The sequence below is a fragment of the Wasmannia auropunctata genome, unplaced genomic scaffold (assembly GCF_000956235.1).
Source record: "Wasmannia auropunctata unplaced genomic scaffold, wasmannia.A_1.0 LD336078.1, whole genome shotgun sequence".
NCBI lineage: Eukaryota > Metazoa > Arthropoda > Insecta > Hymenoptera > Formicidae > Wasmannia > Wasmannia auropunctata.
Genome location: NW_012026812.1, coordinates 3,951,135 through 3,971,363, shown reverse-complemented (window position 1 = coordinate 3,971,363; position 20,229 = coordinate 3,951,135). Strand labels below are relative to the sequence as shown.

General features: G+C 34.4%; 2 protein-coding genes across 3 annotated transcripts in view; one reads left to right on the top strand and one right to left on the bottom strand.

Annotated features, from left to right (window-relative positions):
- The window catches only part of LOC105448996 (sodium channel protein 60E), an 82,738-nt gene that overhangs the window by 35,820 nt on the left and 26,689 nt on the right, over nucleotides 1–20,229 (bottom strand). The window lies entirely within an intron of this gene.
- Nucleotides 19,529–20,229, top strand: part of LOC105448998 (tight junction protein ZO-1) — a 67,703-nt gene continuing 67,002 nt past the window's right edge. Inside the window, exons 1-2 of one of the 2 annotated variants that reach the window (XM_011687948.1) lie at nucleotides 19,529–19,619; nucleotides 19,857–19,937. The gene's annotated coding sequence lies outside the window, so the exon portion shown is untranslated. Of the gene's footprint in view, nucleotides 19,624–19,856; nucleotides 19,938–20,229 lie in introns of both variants that reach the window. The other variant, XM_011687947.1, reaches the window with a different exon arrangement.

Sequence of the window (20,229 nt, the reverse complement as noted above, 5' to 3'; positions counted from 1 at the left end):
TGAACCTTTGAACAATAAATATCAGTTTATCAAATTTTTATAAAATAAAACAGATTATAAACTTCATTTTAAACATTATTTAAATATATTTTTCTTACAATACATTTCGAAATATGTATAATATTCAATATAATTCCACATTACATTGGAGGCCGCTTAATTGCACCGTTATATCGTTATAGAATATTTTAAGCATTTACATTTATGCTATTTTCTTTTTATACATCTTCATGAGATAAGATATTAAACACCGTACTGCGAGTGCAAGTGTGCGTGATACATCTTGTTGAGAATTGATGGATTAAAACTAAATGTCACATGAGACGTCAGTCTCATGATGAGAAATTTTAAATTATTGACGATGTATTTGCTAATGCATGTGTAATATTTGCGGAGTTAAAATGTAGAGCCAGAAAAATAAAACAATTATTAGATTTAATAATTGTTAATTGCGATTACATAATTAATCATTTATTAGTTTTGTAAAAATACTTAATTAATAGTGAGTAGTTGGGAATTAATAAAATAATAAAATAAATAAATATAAATATAAATGAAGTACTAAAATAAAAAATAAGAGATGCATTAAAAGTAAAATTGTTCTTTCTTTCTAGTTAATAAATTGCAGCTAAGTAAATAGCTAGTTAAATAATAATAAATTAAAATGTGAATACAAATGTTATGTGACATGTGTTCTGCTTCTCGCAAAAATATGTATAGTTAAGCATCGGTTAATACGTTTGGATTATAATTATAGATATTATCATACGACTGGAACGGACTGGAGCTGTGCACATGAAGGGTAACATCTGTTGATTGCTAGGTCTAGCGCCTTTAACCCTTGGTTACTTGACCTTGCATTAACCGTGTGCTCGGTGTAATCAGCCATTAACCTATCTACCGTATTAGATTAGACTGCATCCGTGTAGATTGTATCTAAATAGATATCACGCGGCTCATTCCCACCCTTCTAGAAACAGCTTGAGAAATGTGTACAGGTTTTTCGCACACGAAAAATTGGACATTTGAAATATTTTTTTCTCATTTTATCGACGAAAGAAAAAATATTTCTATAGTATAATAACTATAATAAAAGTATATAATATTATATTAAATTGAAATTATATTAAAATTACATTGAAAGAGAGTACATTATAAAATTAAAAACTATATTAAACTAAAAACTACGTTAAATTAAAACTACAGTAAAAGAGAATAATATCACGGAATACTTAAAATAATAATTGAAAACAAAATAAAAAAAGTACTGCATTAACAACTACGTTTTATATGTCGCGTAGATGTCCCGATACTATTAACATCTGATTGTGAGCAAATTAAAATTTCTGTTGTATTGAGTAATGTGCAGTATTGCATTTCTCATTCTCGCAAAACGCTTTAAATGACTAATTCTCAAAGTTAATCAATTATTAATCATTGTGATGCAAACATCATGATAAAATCTAGCTAATATATAATTAATTCTAAATGTAACAGACACTCTGTAATTTCATAATGAAATATCTTATTAAACAATCATAAATGTGTCCGTCGATTGGTATACATATGGGAATGCAGTGATAAGTTTCTGCTTCACTCTGCCCGACCTGACCTTTCATTTCCCCGAAGGGAATCATCGACGTTGCCCGGCCGCGAAGTCATCGAAACCGACTTGACCGCGTACAGTGACGCGTTTCCGGCGGAAAAGCATGGATTATTTATCTAGAACAAGTGCCAAGCGACACTTTATGCTCGATGTTGACCTGGTTGTTTGACTGGTCGGTCGCCTAGCTGGTGCACGTGTTGCTCATGCGGAGCAGTCAGGGAGCGGGTCGATATTAGTCGTTGTAGCCTGCGAACACGCCGGTTCCTGGTGGCGATGATGACCACGTCGGCCAGGCCACGTCTACGAGTAGACTCGAAGAGGAAAAAAGAAGAGGAAACGAACGGCGCAACGTTCCGGAAATTGTCTCGACACGAATTCCGAATTTGGCTGCACAGAATCGACACCAGATCCGGAAGTTATCACAGATGGCGATTAAACAAGGACGTAGACCGGCGGATAGAGTGCAAACGAGAGATCATGAGAGAGAAAAATAAAAAGAAGCATACGGAAAAGTATGCGGAAAATGCTTTTCCGCTAGGCGCGTTATTTGCGTTTATCGTTTTAATTATTCAGCTGACAAAGTCAATCGAGGACAAATTTGCGATCCTGTTAACGTAGATATGTTCAGGATATCCCAGTAAACCGGGCTTTAAGAAATATTATATATATATATATATGTATATATATATATATATATATATATATATATTAATACAATTTAAATAAGGATACTGCCCCTAATCTAATAATTTGGTTATACGGTTAATTCCCGATCCCGTACTGATTAATAACATTTGAGCTCTCTAATTCTAAACTACATTCGGATTGCTAATTTGACCGCAGTTTATGCTAAATAGTAAATACACGCAGGTACCGACGACGCATATGTTTGTGATCGCCACGAGTGTACGTGTTGCATTCGAGCGATGCATACAAATTTGTAATGCCAAGCGACGCAGCGCGCAGATTGATAAAATAAAAATGCAAATAGAATTAGCGATCGTCCTAGATGCGAGCGATAATGTCGCTATAATTGACAATTGCGGGATCTATATGTTATCTATTAAGCATAAAACTTTCATTATACTTTTAAATTCCCCGATAATCATTTATTTCGCGATACCGAAGCAATTGCCTATTTGTCTTATTTTTAAAATGGTTTTTTATCATTAAATTGCAAAAGAAGATAGACAGAAAAGTCAGTCGCGATCAGCGTGTTTCAACAAATATTAAAAATGTCCGTTTCTACCTAGGGAAGAAAAAGTAACTTTTTTCTTTTATTCAGAGAATGGACGTTTCTAAAATGGATTACTAAATTCATAATTTATAATTAGATATGACTCTCTGTTCCATACTAAATATAAAATTATACTGATTATTCCAAATATAAATGTTAACGTTTGCAAAATAAAAGAATTTTATTTTTCACATATCGCTTTTATTTCTATTAGCTTTTCAGAAAATTCGTAGATCAGAAGACACGGTAGTATTTTGGTATCAAATATAATAAAATTATATTTGTATGCCAAGACCGGCCGTGTCTCTTCACGCAAGCCGTCGAGTTGCAAACACGCGAGATATATACGAACGCGCGATTTTCATGCGCGTTTATTTCCTTGGATTTCTTTATTACATATTTAAGTATCGATTAATTTTGCGTCGAAATTGGAAAAATGCAGGAGGCGAAGGTAATATATATAGGTATTCGCCAATTTAATGATTTAATAATCGTTATATATTTTCGCAACGCGCTATTCACTGATACCATAAATAATACGCATACATTATCAAGTGCCTCGTAAATAATTTTAAATTTCTATATTAACCATTACTGAATTTTCTCGGTGCTCTTTGAAGTCCATTAATAGAAATCCATTAAGAATTATAAGTATCCAGCATCTCATGCAATCTCCCCATTTTTATCTATCAATTCTCGTTAAAGAACTTTGCGCGCGTGTGCACATATATACGCGACGCGATTCAATATTTCAGTGACGTTAAATGGTCGGATATTTATCTCGAGTTAAAACATACGAATTTGTTTAACGATAATTAAAAGTGAAAAGAAAAAATCAGTCTTATATTGGGTGTGTACCGCAAATTTAATTAAAAAAACTATACGTTTTATAACTGCTTTAAACGTATTGAAAGCATATAGCATAAAATAAATTAAAAAAATTAAAATAATCTCATTGCGTCAATCTTCATTATAATTTTCTATCTGGTTTTCAATCCACAGCGCATAAAGCTATAACCGTATAAGCAGGATGGATAGGAACAGTAATATATAATAGTATATAATATGAAAAATGCATGACTAAAGTAGAATTCCACAGTACGATACGTATATATTAAATACACTAAACAGAAATAAGAAAGTTTATGCTTGCTTCAACATTTTAATTTCTTGTTTTCTGTCCTTGATATGTTTGGACTCGTTACTGATCAGACGTCTAATTCAAATTGAGAGAGATTGATCTTGAGGAAAATTTTGATTTGTGGCTCTGTGATGGATAAGCAATACAGATTTATGAAATGTAATTGACAATTGTATATAAGTGATATTTCTGCAGACTGAATTTTCACTCTACATCACGTAACGGACAATTGCAAATAATTTGAAAATTGATTTTAATGTTAAATAAAAATAAACTGCATTTGTTTTGTTTGGATTATGTATCGGGATACATCTTGGATGATCGATATTGCGAACTCTAATATGTATTGTCAAGTAAATAAATTTGAAATTTTTATATTAATTATTACGCGCTGAATTCTCTCAAAGCTCTCCGCAAGTGTATTGATAGAAGTGATAGATACAAAATTACAAGTATTTGGCATTTCTCCAGTATCTTGTAATACTCTATTTTTGATCCATCAATTCTTGTCAAGAGATTTCACGCACATTTGCGTTGCACTCGCGATACGATATTTAATGTTTTAGCAACATGAAACAAATACTTATTTATATCGAGGTAAAATACATAAATTTGCAACTTTAGCTATGATTTTAAAAATTGTCAATGTTTTGTGGATGAATTCTATCGAGATTTCAAAGTCCATTGGTAGAAGTAATATATACAAAATCATAAGTATCACGGCATTCCATGCAATACTCCATTTTAATCCATCAGTTCTCGTCAAGGGACTTCACGCACATTCGCGGCGCAATATTTAACGTTTCAATAGAGAGAGTATTTATCTCGACTCAAAATTTGTTTAGCACTGATTAAAAGCGATACGAAAATGTCAGTTTCATATCACAGACCACGTGCACTCACGTGAATTTCAATCTAAAAGCGTACAAAATTAAAATTGCATTAAAGCTACATAAAAAAAGTAATATAAATACAAAATACTTAAAGTGTTATATGATATCTTAAAATAAGGCCTTTAAAATGATGTACTGCATTTATTTCGATAATATTTTTCAAACTAGTGTTTTCAATCATTATTCCAGAATATTATATTATATGAATACTATGAGACTGAATAGTAGCGCTGCATTTATGATATATAATTGAATATACGTACGATTAACATAAATAATCACGCGACTACGAAACAAAGTAGCACATATTTAATGCATATTATGAACAAAAATATATTTAGTGGCAAATCATTTTCATTTTTTAGCAATTTTAATATCACTGCTTTTTATCTTTATTTGAACTCGCTACTGACCCATTTCATGATAGAATTCCAATCAAAAGATCGCGAAGAATTCCTGGAGACAACTTTGTCACAAAGTAACTTTCCATAACTTTGACACGAAACAGAAACAAATTTATGGTGGAAATATAGCTAACAGATGTTACACGAATATTGATTTATATAATTTATGTTTCTAGCAAAATTAATTTCCTGGACATGAAACATTATGTGTGTTTGTATGTGTCTCTCTCTCTCTCTGTGTGTGTGTGTGTGTGTGTGTGTGTGTGTGTGTGTGTGTGTGATTTAAAAATCTAGGTGTATAATTCAGAATATAAGATAATAAATATTTGCTTAAAATTTGTATATTTTGTGCCGAGAGAAATGCATCCTGATAGAAATATGTAAAATATAAAAAAAAAATTTCAGTTAAATTTATCTTGTCGAACTTCTTCAACACCTCAAGTTTGAACGTCATATATCAAGTTAAATAAGTTCGCGTCCGCAAAACGAGGTGGTTAATCGGTTGGCGAAAGTTTTAACAAAAGTCCTAAAAACAGTTATCGCTTTTATTTGTGTGTTAGAAAACTCTTCGTAAATGTTCTAATTGGAATAAAGAAACGAGCGTTGTCATTATCAATGTAAATATTAATTACAAATATTAATTAATCGAGCGTGTCGTTATTAAATATTGCAATAATTCTATTCGTTTCGAATATCTCGAAATATTAATTGTATATTTATTTTTACCTGACATTTCAATTTAACAAACTTCACTTGCTTTTAATGCATTAGGATTTTGGATGTCATTAAGCAATCGCATGTGAATTTTATAATTCTACTGCAGTACTAACCCGGATTTCAGATAAAGCTAGCGTGAACAAACAAACGAATAAATAACTTATTTCAATAATTGTCGCTGTGCTGACTTCAATTTTATAAATCTGTCCTTTCTTTAGTAATATCCATCGATGTGTCATTAATGAAAATTCTTTAGAATTTCAAAATGTTAAATTAAAAGAAAATTATTGAGAAATAAAAATTGATTTTTCTAAACTTGTACGCAAATCATTGAAATTATTCTCATTTGCAAATATTTATCTTCTCAAATGCAAAGCAGAATAAAGAGAACGATTGATATAGACAGACTCAATTCAGAACGGAATACTCATAAAAATATTGCCGCGGCCTGTTCGCAAGTCCGGCGGAAAAACTGCTGTTATCAGAGCAGTTGGTCTCGAACTTTTTGCAGCCACGTATGGTCCCGTTGAGATTAAAAATTCTGGGGAGAGAAAAAAGAGAGTTTCGCCGTCCCCGTGTATGGAAATCGCGGAACGTCCTCGGGTCATCAAAATGGAGCAACTGCGCTTATCGCGCGCCGTCAAAACGATGCTAGCTCATTCTGCGAATGTAAATCTCTTCCACGAATTCTGTATACGAATTTACATGATTTATCCCAATTTCTCGATCAGAAATTAAAAATCTTATTTTATCAAAGGAAAAATATGCACAAAGGTACACAACATAAAAAGTAACAATTTCAATTTTAAATAGTTGATTTAAGATGAACAGCAATGTTTCAGAAAAGTCATTTATAAATAACGATAAAAATGAATATTTCGTATTTGCACCGTAAAATTTCAAAAACGTTTTAGTTAAAGAATTTATACGACATTTTGGTTTTTGGTTCAGCGTTTAGCGTTGCTTCTAAAAGGAGAGTCGTTCGTCCGACGTGGTTGCTTTGAATGATTCATCCGGGATGATCATCAACCGTGTAAATCTGGTTTATAGGATGCGATCATCCGACGATCGATCTCTCTCGTCTCGCGGAACAGCTCGACTGAAAAAAAACTCGCGATAAAGTAAATGATTTTTCGGTTCAATCGCTACGAACGGCCGATCGCTTATGATAAGCTTGATGTTCCATTTATACGTGTAACAAACTCCCCTCCCTCTCGCAGTCAATCTTCGTTTAAATTCAAAATCCATGGTTGAGACAAAATAAAAACCGTTTGTTTGCGTTTAAATTTTTCAGAAACATTATTCACTTACTCATAAATTGTGTTATTTAACATTAAGAAATGAATATCAATTTAACGTAAAATATTCAAATAACACATTGTGTTAAATTAACACTCAAATATGTTAAAAATTTTATAAAAATTTGTTTGTGTTATTTGAATATGTTAAATTGGTATTCAACATTTCTTAATGTTAAACAATACAACTTACAAAGTGAATACTGTTTCTGAAAATTTAAACAAAGGCAAACGCGTTGTTATTATGGTCAATAGTTGGTCAAATTTTATCATATATTCACACGTTTCATTAAATTTTGATATCTATTATTTTTATATAAAATTATGTTAAAAATATTGTTTCACCCATTAATTATAAAAATCGATACTTTAAGGAAACGTCTCGTGAATCGGTGCGAATATTCACGCTCTTCAGAAACATGGCGAAAATGTAAAAGAGAACATTTCCCGTGCTTTAAAGATGTTCGTACACATCAGAATGTAGGATAAAAACTTGGAGAGTTTTACCGCACAGGTCAAAGTAAAGTGCATGTATCTAGTCTAAGTTGTTCGAATACCACGTTCTTGACCCGAAACCCCGGACAAACTTTGCGAAATACGCGCTGTGTATATTTTACGCTCCTATTTTCTGTTATCCTTTATCTTTAACTTAATATTGTATTTTCATTTCTGTCCGGGCCCTTCATGTGTCTGGTCTAAATTATTCAAGAACCGCGTTCTTGACCCGAAACCCCGGAAGAATTTCGCGAACGTACGTATATATATTTTATTTTTCTACTTCTCTCACCCCTTATCTGTTATCCTCAATATAATAATGCATTTTTATTTCTTTGTCCGGATGCTCCACGCCATGAATACGAATATCACGGAAAGCATATCGCGCTTTAAACTGAATTCGAATGCCGCGCGATTCTAAATTATAACCGATTGTAAATTTTTAATATTTGTTATTGAAGTAAAGCCGCGCTCTCGCGTCGCTAAGCCTGTTAATACTTTTTTGCCTGCGATATGACCACGAGAGCGTAACCACTGTAATATTTTTAGATTAGTGTTGGAGTTTTTATACATTGCATAGCGGATGTAATATTTCATCGATTTTATTATCCGACTTGTGGGAATGCGAGTCTACCAATCGTTAATTTTAAGCTGCTATCGAAGTGGAGCTATTGCCCCCCGCGGACAAATGAAATATTTAAGTCAGATGGCACCTTTCTATTTGCATCTATAGACGGAGAAATTATCTGACGGGAAATATTTCTTTCTTTTATTTTATTTAAGGATTTGTTCTTAGAATAGAAATAAAAGCGTAGTATTATATTATAGAAATTAATATATAGAAATAAAAGCGTGATTGTGTTAAACTGGAAAAAGATGTATGTATATATACATGCAGTTATGTAAGGGGAATAAAGTTACTATTATTATCACTATTACTACTTTCGGAGAGAACGTTGCTTGATAAGAATTAATTTTTAACTTTGAATAACGTTAAAATTAAAGAGGATGTCTATAATAGATAACTATTTCAAGCCTTATGGGACTATAACTAGCTCGGCAGCGAGAAAGGTGCAGAATATAGCACATCTCAGCTGGGACAATTTTACGCAATTATAAGTGTGGTCAATGCATTTAATAATAACAGGCTAAAAATAAACCAGGCATCTAAGATTAACGCAGCATAAAAACAGGTAAACTTGTACTTAACACTTAAATCACTTGTTAGATTTGATGCAAAATATTTTTTAATCAAATCTAGGATCTGTGTGTGTAGTGAATAGAACTGCATACGTTAAGACTGCATCTGCGCAAAAAGTGCAATGCAAAAGCACGAAATCATTGAAAATAGTTAAATATCCTAGTTATCTGCATACCGGAGTTCACGAGCGCAAAAGTTCTTTTCAGCATGGTATCAATAAAAAAAAATGTTTTATGCATAAGTTTCATTGAGACGAGGCATTTATCGGTACACACGCTTTCCAATGCGATAAGAGTTATATGGTCCAAGCTATACCCACGATTCGTGTAAAGCATGCATAAGGGAGCTCGCGGAAAGAGCTCTTATTCATACGCATTGTGAGTTTGTCAGGGATATTCGTAAAAATGTAATAACAGACATAATAGACGTAAGAGACGCGTGGATTGAGTTAGGTAATAAAAAATTGTGATCTGATTGAGAAATGCACGTGGAGCGGATGGGCGATTTATTTTTGATAAATTCGCTTATTTCTTATGTCTCAGAAAAATGGAGAATCCTCTTCACTCTCCTTGTAGATAATAATATAATTTACGACCGGCAAAACGTGCCGGTTGCGCCGAACAGTCGTACCATTTGTGGTCTCAAAATTTCACATTCACTGATAAATTTCACCGCTAATTGCAAGATCGATGTAGCGTAAAGACAAGCGACGGTGCTCGCGGGAGGTAGCGCTTGGACTTGATGAGGGGCAGTATCGATCCGGCTGGGCACTGAATCATGCGATCGTCGCCGCCGTTTACGGGCACAAAAAGCAACGGCCACGCGACGATCCAATCACAGAAGTTTAATCGAGCGCGATGCAAGTCGCCGGACAAAAAGTCTTATCTTAAAAGTCAAGTCCGAGACCGCGCAGCGTAGCTCTAAAAATAGATTTCGCAGAGCAGGTGTGAGGGAAGTGCTTCACATTTATGTATACCTCGAGGTTGTCGACTTGAAAGTTCACTCGACGTCCATGACTTATGCAATTTAATGCACGAGACTTGTTTAAAAAAAAATTTATAAATTAAAAAACTTTTAACTATTCATTAAACGATTCAATTTCTTTATTTATTTAGTAAAAAGAAAAAATATCTATAACATATAACGTATAGATGGGCACTACATATATACAGATCAAAGCACTATAGAATTCCGAATTTATTATATTTAATTAATTATATTTTTCATCGAATAACGCATATCGAGTAATGCATATATCACAAGGTTCTTTAGCGTTTGTGTTATAATTGTTTTAACTGGCAATCTGTAATATTACAGTGACTCGTTTTTCACATGAGTATGAACCTTTTAATTTCCGCGACTGATTGTTATTTTAAAATTTATTATTGATATTAAAACTATATTCGCGCGCAAGTATTTTTAGCCCGTTTTTGATATTGCAATAATTATCAATAATATTGTAATTTTCAAATTTCGAAATAAAAAAGCTTTTGCTATAATCAGCGAAACTTCACGAACTGATATCACATAACATGATCGGTGATGTAATAACTGTCTGAAATGTTTGAAGAATGAACTGTTTGAAAACGGAATAAAGTACGAGGATGAAAACAACACGCAGCACAATGCACTTCGCCGAAGTGCAGTTGAGAAGTTTAAAGTCGGTTCGTTACACGGCGGAATTATAACATTCCATCGGGTGCGCGATAGGGTCGAAGATAAATAGGTCGAAACACCCTTCGCGCCGTCTCCGTAAATATGCCATGCCGTCACTGCACTATTTATACGCGTGCAGATGCTACCTGTGCTGCGAGGGGGAGGGAGAGAGGTATAACGAAAGAGAACGAAAGTGCACAGAAAAGGGACGCAGAAGGGGTAAGCGAGACAGGGTGGCCAGGGGTAAATGCGCGATGCAGAGTAACCGGTAGGCGGAGCATGCGATTCTTTTATATTCCTTTTACTGTGCGCAATTTCAGCGCAATGCACCAGCCAGCCAGATCGAATGGGCTTGTAAGATTGCCGCGCGTACCTTAAATAATAGAGACATCGGGAAACACGATTTTTGCTCTAGATTTCGCAACCGCGTTCTTCTTAGGAGAAAAGAACACGCGTATTTTCCGCTCGCTGCCGATTCGCGAACAACAGCCGCGGCTGTCATTCCCGAAAAGCGAAACTCGTGTTGTTCGTTATTCCTGTAATCCGAGAGAAACGGGGAAAATTCCGCGCGTGGGATTTAAAATTCAAATTACTGATATTTGAGCGTAATCCTTTTTACCGCGAGGGGTTTTGTTTGCACCAATTTAATTCGTCGCTACACACCGAAACCGACCGTTTTTGCGCTGCATCTTTACTACTCGAAATTATTCGTGACGTGATATATAGAGTGTACAATATGAAAAGTGGAAATCTGGAACACAGCTCTCTCTGCTTCTGATTGTGAGTGAAATTGTTGTCAATATTTCTAATGATAATACAGAACGTGAGCTTGCGGTATTAATTGTACATAGAAATATTTAATATCTATTAAATTGATTTTATTTTTATTTTCTTGCAAATTTAAGTTTATAACTATCAAAAATTCCAAGATAATGAATTTTATTTGCAAAAAATATAATAACTGCAAAGAATATATTATAAACGCTCACATAAACTCTCTTATATTTATATAAGTATAACGTATATTTTATACTTTTTTATATTTTATACTTTATATAACTGTAATTTCGTACATTTTTTAATAATTTCGCGATAAATTCAGTAAGATATTTTGCGAGCATTTGAGAGATTATATAAGTTTAGATTATATTAGTTTATTAAACTCGTATAATAACTTCTCACTTTTGACCGCTTTGCTGTTATGCAGCTGCAATATTAGTACATCCATAGCCATTCAACATTTTTAACTTTTCTTTGTAATATTTAGATTATTTAGAGCATAAAATTAGCAAAACATTTTGGTATATCGATTTTGTAAAAGTGAAAATGCCAATGTGGCCAAATGTGAGCCAATGTAAAATTAAACAAAAAATAGAAATTGATCAAAATATATTTTTCATTGCAAACCATTCAATGTTCAATGAATTCTGTAAAGAACACGCGCTGGCAAGAAGTTACTGTGGTCAACCACAGCGTCGACCACTATTGAGCGTCTACCGCCTGCAATGCGCGTTTTACGTCGTAAGTTCCCGCAGCGAAAGAGTGTTAAAGAACAGGTTGTAAGCCAGAGATAGATAGTGAGAGAAGAGTAACACTTTTATACAGAGAGGTAAAGCGTTATCAACTTCAAATATTGACATTTTAAAAGAATATTCATACAAATTTTTAAAGAATCATAATTATAATTGTAAATATAAATTGATTATTTATTTATGCAAAAGTAATATATATATATATATATTGTATTTTTTTTAAAGAAATTTATTATTAATTGAAAAAATTGCTTCATACAATTTTCTATGAATGAAATTGGCAATTGATAACTGCAATCATTAATAATGAGTGCGAGATGGAAAAGCGTTTTCATTAGCGAAAAGCAATTGAGGAGAAAAAGAAAATGAATTGAAAATAGAAGAAAGCAAAAAAGATCATACGCCAAAAGAAAAAGATAGCTCATTAAGCGCAAAGATCGAAGGTTGTAAAGTAATTGATATCGAAGTTATTTTAAATATGCGACAAAGTATGCGATGCAAAGACTGCAATGAATATTTCTCTGTCAGATGTTTTAGATAACGAAAATATTACATTTTTATTCATATTTTACTATTATGAAAGAATATGTGGTAAAATTGCTTAATTTCTTAGAAGAAATTTTTAATATGACATTCTTTATATATTAAACATAAATTTATTTAATTCTTAACGTTTCTAATAAAAAATAATTAATATTTTTGTTGAAAATTGACACACAGCATTGAGTCCTCTTATTAAAACTCAATACAAAATTATGAATTTTGTTATTATAGTAACATAAATTTTTCTCAAAAATTAATCGGTTAAAAATATACAAAATTCATATATTAATGTTATTTGTAATAAATTTACATTCTAAATTTTAAGCAATTCTTAATATTTTTTATAATCTTTATAACTTCCTTAAGCGAAACGTGATGTGGAAATTCAAGATATTTAAAAGTTGAAATTTTTAAGATGAGATCAGTCGCCATTTACGAAACTATTTTCATGAAAATATGTATGTATCTTGAATATCTTACGCAACTCAAACTTTGACAAGTTGTTAGAAAAACTTTATTCAAAATAAATTAATGAAATTCATATTTTTTACTAATAACAAAATTTTTTCGATATCATATATCTCTTGGGATACATTTGTATCGGCAAAGAATGAACAACAAGTAAATGACGCTCATGTTGCGTCTTAATGCTGTAAAAATTCTACCATAGAAATTACGATAGGAATTACAGTTTTGCAGTTAGCGTATCGAGGCTCGTGTTGAACATACTCAACCTTTGCGAAACTTACGGAGAACTAGGTTTAAAGTCAGAAGTCACGCGCCGTACAAACGCGTTCTTCGCGTTTGTTAAATGCGAGCATTGAAGAAACGCACAGTCATGCTTAAAAAGCTACAACAAGTAGTGTTGCTTACACAGCTGTTAATAATTACAAAACAAGAATACGTAAACAACGTAATGTTAATTACGTTGTTTAGAGTTACAGCTCTCTAATGCGGCATACGGTAAAGCTCGTTCGCGAAAATGTCAATTGTAATTTTGTTGGACGGTGTATTTGCAATCAAGCCACCACAAATTCAACCTTTGATTTAGAAATGTCAGAATGCAGCGCGGTCACACGCACTTAACATTCATTTAGCTCGGGTGGAAATAAATTGTACCGATGCAATATCCGTTGTTGCAGGCTGAACTTTATCGTCGCGACGTGCGCGCGCGATTCGCGAACTTTCGTAAAATACAGGCTAAACACGGGGAGATGGAGCCGCAAACAACTTCGAGCCAGAAAAACAGGAGAATCTCTCCTTCTCCGAGCGTAATAGCTCGGAGTGGTCACGATTCTCCACATATTTGTTTATTTCGAACTCCCCGAGCGCGCTTCTCTCTCCTATGAGATTGTCCCAGCAAAAACTTGTTTGCAGCAAAGCATATGATATAAAGAAAGCAGTATAATATGATAGACCTTTCAATAAAACGCGGGCACTCATCCGCAAATAAGAGATGAAACAACGCCAATCGAGACGGAAATAAAACAAATTTATTATTTTTAATGTCGTAAGATTAAAAAAAAAATGTTAAAAATTTGAAAGGGACGTAATCGACTTTGCTTGGTTTTCGTGAGATTAAATCTTTTTTTTTTCTTCTTTGAAGGCAATAACGTTCCGCAATAACGTTTCATCGATATTATTTGAATAACTGATTAAACAATCGTTAAAATCCATCTTAAGTTAAAAACTTTTCAATAAAAGTATTTGAATCTCAAATCCCAGGAAAGCGTATAAGCTCTATAAGTTTTCTTCGGATAGTTTCTTCAAACAGAAGTAACCAGAAGGATTCGCAGAGCAAATGGAAATGTTTTCAAACTTGGCAAGTATCAGCAATGTGCTCCGAGAAAGATCCTATTGGCGGTGATCGAGATTAGTTAACTGATTAACTTAACTAACGATTCTTATTCGAGAAAGTTAAATTCGAAATCTACACATTTATCGAAATCGGATGTGAGAAAGATAATAAAAATGTAATTAGATATTGCTGAATGTAATTACATAGATTGTTGGAAATATAATGGACTGGAATATAAGTATAATGCGACAGTTTAATAATAAGATATTCGTAGTTTTAAAAATAAACGTATCGTTTAAAAATAAATATAGCTTGATTGCAATATTCAAGATTATCGTATGAAAGTCGCAATCTTTTTCTACATAAGTTTTGTAATAACTCACGAGAGAGATAAGCTGCGGCGATTTTATTTACGTCGCGGAGCACGAATATGCATTCTGAGAGAAAGTATGATTAAATAAGAAATCGAGTCGCATTTCACTGCTTGATTCTTTTTCTTTCAACGTACATACATACGCAAATATTATAATAAGAATATAAGTAAGTTATTTTCCTAGATGTTCAAGACCGTTAGTCACCTCATTATGCAATCATGTCGTATTTTTATTTCGCTCGTGAGCGAAGTAAATGTTGACGCAAGCATAAAAATTTAACAGCTGTAACATACTTATCAACTAAAAAACTTGGGTTTCCTAATCATCGCCTGAATTTCTCTCTTACTTTTCTCATTACTTTTCCAAAAGTTTTTTTGAACAAAATAAAATAAAATTAAATTAAATTTACCCTTTCCTCGTCGCTAAAAAAAAAAAACTCGCGTACAACCCAATAATTTTTCGATGCGACACCGAATTCTACAATTGGCGTGTGCATTATGCGCGTGTATGTATGTATAATACACGACGGCGTGTGTTTGATCCCTTCGGTGAAATTTTCCGTCGGTAGTTAAGTCGCTCCACGTGGGGGAAAATAATAAGCTCGGTACACGCAGCTATGTGAGACCGCAGTTCGCGCATCGACCGGCGATGCAACCGCGTTCCATATACCTTGGCGACTTTTACCCGCGCCTGCCTTCCGGCCTCCTCAATCGAATCCATAATATAATAATGGGGTGCAGCTCTTACGCGAAGTGTAAAAAAAAATTACGGAGGTATCACGAACTAACATCTTCGATATATAAATGATAGCTCTTGCTTTTTTTTAAGTATTCAACTATATTTTCGAAAAGAAAAATTTAGTTTGCAATAAATCGACCACGTAGTAAATAACTCACAAAAATTAATATATTTATATATGTGTAATTGTATCAATACGTATCGTATTACATGTATCGACATACTTATGTATTTAATCGTTAAGATTTTACAATGAAAATGTTTTGGATTTAATTTGAAGTAATTTGTTGATTGCCATGATGGTTATTCATGACTGACGCCTGACTTTTCAGTCAGATTAATCAAAATAATTATGTAAAATGCTCAAACTGATGATTGCTAGAATAAAAATTTTTTGGAGTATTGCTCATCATGCTTGAACGTTCTACATAATTATTTTAATGCTCCAACAAAATTATTTTTAGATCTGAATCTAGCTAAATTTCTAGATGCTTGAACAAAACTTCGTTCTTTTCGCGTAAGATACATAGAACTTGCTGGGCAAGCAACGCGTTAATAAAAACTTCGGATAAACATGTAAAAAGTATTCCGAACCCGCAAAAGACAGGGGATAGAGACTTTTCTTTCGCGTATCGTTTGATGCAAACATGAAGAAATAAGAGATATGCGATTTCTTTTTCACGGTTTACACACTGCAAACTGCTACGAACAGTATGTTTTTATTCGGGTGTTACATTGAGAAATGGCTTGTTGACGGTATTTTCACTGACGCTCGATACTGACTTTGAGGCAGGACGTATTTGTTGTAAACATTCATCGAGTTCTGTGTATTGCGTCGAATAAATTCTTGCCGAAACTTCCATTTGGATGTTATTATAATGATATGCATGCCGATTGTATTTTTGCTGGTCAAAGAAACAATATGTGTTCATTTACAATGGAATAAGTGACCATTCCAAGTCGATTTTATCATCAAATCAACGGACGATCCGCGACGATATACACAAAAGTCGATGAATATTCAGTCGATGGAAAATAAAATAATGATTTTTTTAACTTCGACAGAAGATCACTGGCGAAATAGTTCTCGATAGTATAGATACAGATAAATAAACGTATTCCTTCTACTTTCTTCACTTGGCGATTTGCCGACATTTAATCAACATGAGCTCCAACATTCTTTCCTTTATAGCAAGACTCCGCTAAATCGTGCGAGAAATAAGATCGAGATAAAAAACGAATTGAAATACGAAAACGTATCGAATAAAAAAAAATGCAAAAACGCAATTGGGCAATTTTCTCTCTCTCTCTCGTAATTTTAGAGATATTAGTTCGCGACGTTCTTAACTTTTTATGCACTTTGTACGTTAACTTTGTCGCATTGCACAAGTGCGACTCTCATTGTGCAGTCGATATATCACGTTTTGTATTTCATGTTATTCCATCGAGTTTCTTATTCTCAAACGAAATGGAATGGGCGTTTGGATGCATATGGGGACAAAATTGCGACCGCGCGTTGAAAATCTGTACATTTACGAATAAAAAGTTAGATCTTTCTACCTTGCAATAGAAGCAAAAAGACGTACAAATAGATAGTAAAATTGCTTTTCAAAATTTGCATCTTTTCAATGCAGTAGGGCATTTATAAAATTCAGAATTTTGGAGCAACGTTTTAATTAGAATAGTGAATATGCAATTTTTATAACTTTGCTTTCTTTCCACGGTTATAACCGTAAGCGAGAATTTATTCATGTGAGGGTTGCCGCTAAATGAGGGAATAACATGAATTTTTTCGAGACATGAAATTCAGGGGGTAGATGTGAAATGTTCTTTCATTTCTAAATATTTGATATCGCGCGAAGTGAATTGACGCGGCGGCAGAGCAGGTTTAACTCTCCGTCCCGTCCGTGGTTGCCTAATGAGGCGACTCGGTCGCTTTCGTGCGTGCAAACACTTTCCGTGTAATCGCAGTACATTTCTCGGGCCACGCTATCGATCACTTCTCGGCGTGCAACGCTACGTGATTTGGATCGGCAGGTAGAGCGCAGTAGAAATGCACCTAGTATGGAATATGGTAGTACTTATATATCGCGGTCGAAGAAACGTTTTACGGGCCACTCGAGACGAACCGATAAGCGAATGTAATTTCTCGAATTTTTCAAACAAAAGAAAAGGATTCTCTAGTTCGGAATCTGTCGCAAAAAAAAGCGAAAAATGAGAAACGTCGTCGGAAATATGTAACCGGTGTAACTCTCGAAGATGTACTACATTCGTTGCAGAACAAACGCGCGCAAAATTACGCGAGCAAAGTATAATATCCAAGGGTTGCGAAGTGGAGATTCGAATTTAACTAATCAGTACGTATTAAAATTAAAATTATCTAATTATCTAATAGTCGAATTCTAATTTTCAATTCGCAATCTTTAATTTTCAATGCGCAATTTGATACGGTTAACACGTGACTGCCGGGCTGATTTCGACATTAATAAATCTAGTGTATTTTATTTTAATACTTTATTGTTTTTTTTAATGTCTTAAAATACTGTTTTCTGAATATCCATTTCTATCAATGTAATTAATAAAGATTAACTTAATTTAATCTCGGTTTAACTTACTAGCTCTATCTTTTTCTAATTCTTACAATTCGTAGGCGACGATTTTATTTATCCGGTTAATGTCTATATCTTTACCAGTATATTCTAAAAATTAGAAAAAGATAAAAGATAAGTTAAAGATTAAAGTTAATCTATACTGATAAAGATTGACGTTAACCGGATAAATAAAATCGTCAGTCGTCACCTATGAATGAGTGATGGGGCTCTTGCGAAAAAATGCGATGAATATGGGTAAACAAGACTGCGTCAAGGTGTTATTGATACTCGCGTAACGACGTCGTTCGATCGAGATAGAAACGCGGATAGAATCGAGACTCTCTGATGGTGGTATCCGCGATTCAGAGTTCGTTTCGCGAGAAAGAAACGCGCGAGATCCGCAGGTTAATGGAAAAAATCACGTTATGGGAATTCGCAGGAGCGAGCGGGCACTTACCTCAAAGAATGAGACCGTCTAACGATGCTCCGTTTCAAGGAGGTCTCAAGTCCCATCCCAGCTCCGAAACGATGTCGCTCGCGACTCTTTACGCCGTTGCTCACTCGCGATTCGTTCGCGGCATTCGCGCATGATATCTCGACGATCGCACATCACATGTCGGATTTTCGACAACGTGCCACGTAAATAGGAGCCCGAGATTGACTGACCTTCAAATTTTGCACGACTCACGGGTGTGTTGGTGTGTAAAACGTACGCACATCCCCCCGTTTACTTCGCGTCTCTCTCATTCCCCTCTTCGCGGCTCGCGCGCGACGCGGAGTATCTATTGAATTGAACGGAAGTTCGTTCCGTTTCCGCCTAAGTCTAAGAGATGGCATTAGTAAAAATATAAAGACGGAACGAACTTTCCGCTCGATCCAATTTTCAACATTTTTCTATATTTTCAATTACTCCGATAGTACAGAGGACACAAACTTTAAAATAAATAATGTTATGTAAAATTAAGCAATTAAAAGGAAGTGAAACAATGTATTACTTGCACTCGATGCTTAATTGATATTGTCCAAATTTCTGGACAAAGGCTTGACGTTCGCGCCTATATTGTTTTCCTTCTTATATTAAGAAATTTTAAATTATCTCCATTAACAAAAAGAAAAACAATAGACGAGAACGCCAATTATGTCGAATTAATGACTAAAGCTTTGGAATGCATAATTTGGAATTAATATTGGACAAGTTAAATATCGATCCCAATCGATATATCGATCGTTTAGATCGCCAGTGCAGCGCGGCGCGGCATCGTTGTCGTTCGCGTTTCGTTCATACGCGATTTGGGGCGGGTTCTTGGCGGTGAGTGTACCTTTCGAATCGCGTCGGTTGACTGTGCTTCCGACCCTTCCGACTTCCGCCGACGTGGACCGTGGGTGACTGCGAATGTAGGTAAGAGGGCTTCCCTTTTGCTTCTTTCGCGACAAAATTCAATAGATCTGAGCTTATTGTTAGAGGCTAGGTCTCTCCTCTCTTAACTTTCCGAAGCGGGAGCGACTTCTCGCAATAAAAGAAAGCGTCGCTCGTCGATTCGTCGAGTGCTTCGTGCCGTTTCCGCGTCTCGTCAACCAACCTCGACGCTCCATCTTATATATTTTTCTATCTTCTTCTTGTCTTTTTTTAAGCACTCCATCCCCTTGAGGCTTCGTGACGACCGGCCAGTCATAGCCAAAGTCGGATTAAATACAGAAACACATAATCGACGAGTGAGTACAAAAAGATGCGTTAAAGCGTGATCGCAAACGTCGGTTGGTTTTTTTTGTCAGAAACAGTTAAAAATGTTTGTGTCCGCAACAGCTCCCGTGATGCAACTAACTCATATATCTTTTTTTTTTCTATCTCTGCCGCGCTCTGTGTTTGTCGACATAAATCGCGTAACGTCGCGTACCGCGCGCGGCGAGAAGGCCGATGGTGCAGCTCAAGAGATATTGCGTTACGATTACGCGGAAAGTGTATATCCGCGTGTGGCTCGACCATCGTGATAAAAGAACGAGGCAA